Genomic DNA, 5,948 nt, shown 5'->3' on the forward strand with positions numbered 1-5,948 from the left:
AAACATCGTTCAACATTAATACATTTCATCGTTAAACCAGAGATATTTGTAAGATATCAACATATCAATGTAATTATTATAATTATTATATTATCAATACGTAATGTATAAGTCTTCCTTATAACAGAGGAATAAAGTAATGAAAAATCAGAGATTCATCCCCCGTCCCCTTCCAAAAAGAAGGTATTTAAGCCTATGGGTACTTTGTAATCACTGGCCAGAGTTTCGCAGCTTCATATTTTATTAATTCAAGAAAGAGTGCATATCATAATGTGAAACTGAAAAAAAAATATAGATTGAAAAAGTGATAATATCAGTAACAGACAATTTAAGTTACTTTTCTGATATGCACACACACACACACACAGAGAGAGAGAGAGAGAGAGAGAGAGAGAGAGAGAGAGAGAGAGAGAGAGAGAGAGAGAGATTCTGTCATGTTCCACTTGCAAAAAGGTTTTCAATGTTACTTGTACTTTAAAGAACATAAATGTATAACATAAGTAAATGAGTTCAATGCCTCCTTTCAGATACTTAAAATTAAAAGAAATCTTTTCAACAAGTGTTTATTGGATCTGAAAGCAAGAATCTTGAATATCTGGTTTATGATTTTTATCACAAAACTCCTATTGTAACTTATGTAGGCACTAACTACTGCACTTGTAAAACTTGTAAATGTTTCATAAAAACAGAGTCTTAATGAGAAAATTGCATTCCTAGACAATCAGCTCAATAGCCAAGTAAACATATTAACTTTTAAGATAAATATTATGTCAGTTGGCACGCAATTAATAAAGTTTATTGATGCTATTTTCCATCTGAAAATATGATATATATCTTACTTTATTTCTCAAAACTATGTAAGAGATAAACTGATATTTTAATCATATAAAGATTTTCTGGCTTAAAATCAATTTAAATAATTATCAGAGATAAGAATGCCACACATATTTTAACATATACTTAATTTGTAGATGTAAGAAAACCCTAGAACAGACAGGTACTAGTGTAACATCAGGTAATTTGTCCAACGTGTTTCAGGGCGTTTTGATTGATTGATTGATTTTGTTTAACGCCCAGTCGGCGATCTTTCAGCCATTCAACGGAAAAAAAATGTCCGAACCAAACATGACATCTTAACAAAATTTCCTCTGTAGATGAGGTCTAATTTGAAAAGGGAATTTTTTCTGATCATAACCTTCTGTGAGAAAAAATAGTAATAATGAATGAGTAAGCATCATGTGTCGAACCGTCACGCCTGCCGTGTGGTCCTTGTCATGACCAGACAAGTGGAAAAATCCGTAGACATTTCAGTGTGAGAATAATGGCTTAACAATTTGTATGAAAAAGCTCTGTCAACATTCGGCTTAACGATAGACTGTATTTTCTAACAAGGTCATTGTATCGACTATAGAATTTGCGAAATGTTGACTTTAAACAAGACTGTTTATTTCTTTCTATTTTCAACTTATTTGTCAATAGCTTTCTTCGTTTTAGAAATTCTTTACATTAGAGAATGCCCTTGAGTATCGAATCAACTGGGAGACATAAACTCCATATACAGTTAATAATGGTATATTGCTACACAGATAAAGGTTGTTGGAGATTAAAAGTTGATTCATCACGTTTATCATAAATGTTTGTTGGTACATGTAGGTTACCATAATTTTTTTTACTAGTAAAATATCCAAAAAGAAAACAGATTTGCGCAGACTCTGGGGTGTCTTTTATTTCGAGATCGAATAAACGTAGTAATGAATTTTGTGAAAAGATAAAACGTTGTCGATATATCTAAATGTTAAACTGAAGGCCACAGCAGAAGTTTCTGCTGCATCATGTGAATACCAAATAAAGGTCTTAAGGCTATAAAGGCTAATAACGGAGTGAAATTAGTTCCCATGGGAATTCAAACAGATTGTCGAAAGAGTTGATCTCTAAAAACTATATGAATATTGTTAGTCAGAAACTCAAGCCTCTTTTTAATATCAGCTTCGGAGTATTTGTGTACAATCATAATGTTTCTCACCCCTTATAATTACAACGATGACTAATTCCCTTATTTACAATATAATTTTATTAAAAGTAATTAATAAAGTACATTTATTGTGTTCTCTGATGATGCTTAATATTAAAGACTTTGTTTCTTCTCAAAAATACAGGTAGACATGAAATTTTAGACAGTTATAATCACTGTAGTATTGAAAGTCACAAAAATGCACGAAATATTAAATATGCGGCTCAAGTAAAACTATTCTTGGAGAATTTTAAGAATTAAGGAAACACAAAAATCTTAATAATTCTTATATATAAATTAGCAAGTAAGTTGTGGTTCATAAATTATAATTATACAGGTGTGTTGTATCAATGAAGAAACCTAATATAACTAAAAAAATTGTTTTCCATTCGAATTCCTGAAGTCCACACAGAAAATATATAAGCGAGATTAAACAGGGTGCTATGGGCTTACTTCAGGTTACGCATGCGAGAGAATGCTAGACAGTTCGCCCCCTTAGACAACTTGCTCTTAGGACAATATGCCCTTTTGAATTAGAACATTCTAATCAATGGCAAACCTCGCCTAAAATCTGCACATCGTATTTATTAATTCAAGAGCGTATCCAAGATCCAAATCTATTCTTTTATACATATATCCTTATATGCACACAAACATTCTATTGAACAAGCATTAAAGGAAGAAAGAATTTAGATTGTTTTATAGCTTGAATTTAACACTTAATTCAACGACGAGGCTTTAAAAGATGGAACAGTTATTCACCGGCTTCGGTTTTGTGAATCTAGACTTTCAAGGGGGGGGGGGGGATCTGACAAGCTTTTATACGGAAAAAAGATCCTCTGCCGGTTCTTAAGAGCGTACGACCATAAATGACCTTCGATTTAAAATAATGTATGTTATACCAGCCAAAATAATATGGAGGTGCACACCTGTATATTACTCTCGTTTTCTATACTAAAGTATATACTGGCAAAGTTATTGGGAATATGGAGCCCCCAGAGCCTACAGCCCTTGTATGAAATGTATTTTTTAACAGAGATGGATTCTCTTTCAAAGAGAACAATACTGCTAAACACTGGACAGTATCTTAAAATCTGGGCTCGAGAAAAACAGTTTTCATATGGGGTATTTGTGATAAATGGATGACCCCATTTTAAGGTCAAGGCTACACACAGTAAACAGTAGGTTACTTGATCAAGTATTGATATCCAGGACGCACTTCTTTCATTCATTATTATAGTTTTAGTAATAGTCTATAACACTAAATTCAAATCATTAAATTTATATGATAAAAGAAATCCTATTTAAACGTATTTTCATTCAAACCAGAATGTTTTTTTAGATTCTTTTAGAAACACAGGCTTATGGTCCACGTATTACAGTCCTTTTTGAAGGACGGCAACTTGTTTAGCATTTTTCTTACCTCCTAAACTCAAAAAGAATTTTGTTTAAAAAATTAAACAAAGATACAAAAATGTTCTTATTGATGATACGAACTTTCTTTTTATTTATCCATTAAGACCATTTACCATTCGTTAAGGAATTTTTTTTAAATACAAATATCTTTCCTACACAAAAACGTTTCCTAGTTTAATTATATTTTATAGAGACTGTACTTGGAATAATATGCAGTTATGGAATGGGTACTCGGGAAATAGCAAATTTATGGTTCCCCAAGGGAGGAAACTATTTCCCGAGGCGGCGAAGCCGCCGAGGGATATAGTTTCCTGCCGAGGGGAACCATAAATTTGATATTTCCCGAGTATCCATTTTAAAACTGTTTTATTATACCGAAACAAAGGAGATTTATTAACTAGAGAACTAGAGACTTAGACATTTTTAAAACAATATAGAGGCATTTATATAGATAATCAAAAATGCATGTGATTCCAATTTTGTTAAATATATAATGCATCATTACAGAAAAAAATAAAATTATTTTAAAAAACAATTTCACTGACATTTCGAAGGATTATCGTTGTCTTCTTTTTGCTTAGAAATTCCATCATGATTTTGACATCGCATGTCGAAATGTTTTGACGTCATAGTTACATCGTTAATAACATTACGTCACGGACTCGAGATTCCTTGAACGCTCCGCCCACTGTTCATTTTAATTGGTTGAAATTAATAATAAATATTCATGAGGGAGTAGTCCCAGGAAGTAGCTCTTATTTTTCAGGGAGTAGTCCTCAGATGGGGGAAATAGTATCTTCTCGGGGAAATAGACAGTTTTATGGTATTAATTTCATATAGAGTAATAACAGTAGAGGTATAATAACAGTTTTTATTATACCTCTACTGATATTACTCTATATAAAATTAATACCATAAAACTGTTTATTATACTTCTGTTAAAATGTTTCCTATATAAAGTTAAGAAGGTAAAATTACTATCTTTATACTCTCAAAATTTCCACACATAGCAAAGCTATACCCTGGGGTATAGTTTTTGCTATCCACCCCTAGGAAAGTTTTCATGCAAATTTTGCCGCCAATTTTGATTTCCTGTAATCAATCTATAGACTTGTGATGTCATCCTGACTTCAGTAGCATTGTGACGTCATCAGGATTTCAGCTCATTTTAGCAGTGTTATCTTATTCCAAATACTTGTTCAAAACATTTATAATTTTTTTTTCATGTTTTTACTATCGAACTGTAGTATCAGGTAAATCCAACCCTCAGAAATTATGATACACATCAGTATAATAAAACGCTTATCCACTGGCTGTGAGTGGGATAGCTCTTTCATCAAACCCTTGACAGGAACTATTCCCCGAGGGCAAGCCCTCGGGGAATAGTTCCTGTCGCGGGTTTGATAAAAGAGCTATCCCACTCACAGCCTGTGGATAAGTGTATACTATTTCCCTGAGAAGACACTATTTTCCTTATCTGAGGAAAAATCAGAGCTACTCCCTGGGACTACTCCCTCATGAATATTTATTAATTATTTTAACCAATTAAAATGAACAGTGGGCGGAGCGTTCAAGGGATTTCGAGTTTGTGACGTAGTGTTATTAGAAATGTAACTATGACGTCAAAACATTTCAACATGCGATGTCAAAATCATACTGGAATTCTAACAAAATGAAATCAACGATAATCCTTCGAAATGTCAGTGAAATCATTATATATTATTTAATAATTTTATTTTCCTCGGTATTGATGCATTAGTTATCTTACAATATTTTGAATCACATGCATTTGTGATTATATATTTAAATGCTTCTGTATTGTTTTTAAAATATATGAGTCTCAGTCTAGTTTAGAAAATCTCCAATGATTGTTTCGGTATAATAAAACAGTTATGGAATGAGTACGCAGGAAATATCAAATTTACGGTTCCCCTCGGCAGGAAACTAATTCCCTCGGCGGCCTCCCTTGGGGATCCATAAATTTGCTACTTCCTCCACACCAATTCCATAACTGTATAATACCTAATCATTTATCACTTACGGCTTACCAACGGCTTATTCTGACTACCATGTACATTTTGATAAATTTTTGTTCGAATGACATATTCCATTGTCCATTTAAGATATTTCCTGATACGAATAAACATCGTAAAAAAACAAAACTATTGATACATGAAACATCCGATGGATGTGAAAACGCGTCTATTACAAGAAAACAAAGAAGATTTTATAGAGTGTTTACAATAAAATACCAGAAATATGTGTAGGGAAAGAGAAAGAAGGGTGGAGAAGAGAGGGACTCGCTCTAAATCCCAATACATATGTCTGTATCAAACCGGCAACCAATCAAAATTTAGAATTCAGAAAAAAATACCGCACGATACTTTTTCTACGCATTATTTATTTCCTCTCAACGTCTAGTGCACTATAAAATATGAGGTATCCTATCCTACGACAAAATCAGTTCTTCACTTGAAGAAACACGTTAACCACAGAGATGGGAGCTTTATATTTCATATGT

This window comes from Saccostrea echinata, unplaced genomic scaffold, assembly GCF_033153115.1.
Source record: "Saccostrea echinata isolate AGI-Se365-2 ecotype Australia unplaced genomic scaffold, CSIRO_AGI_Sech_v1 ptg000012l, whole genome shotgun sequence".
Classification (NCBI taxonomy): Eukaryota; Metazoa; Mollusca; class Bivalvia; order Ostreida; family Ostreidae; genus Saccostrea; species Saccostrea echinata.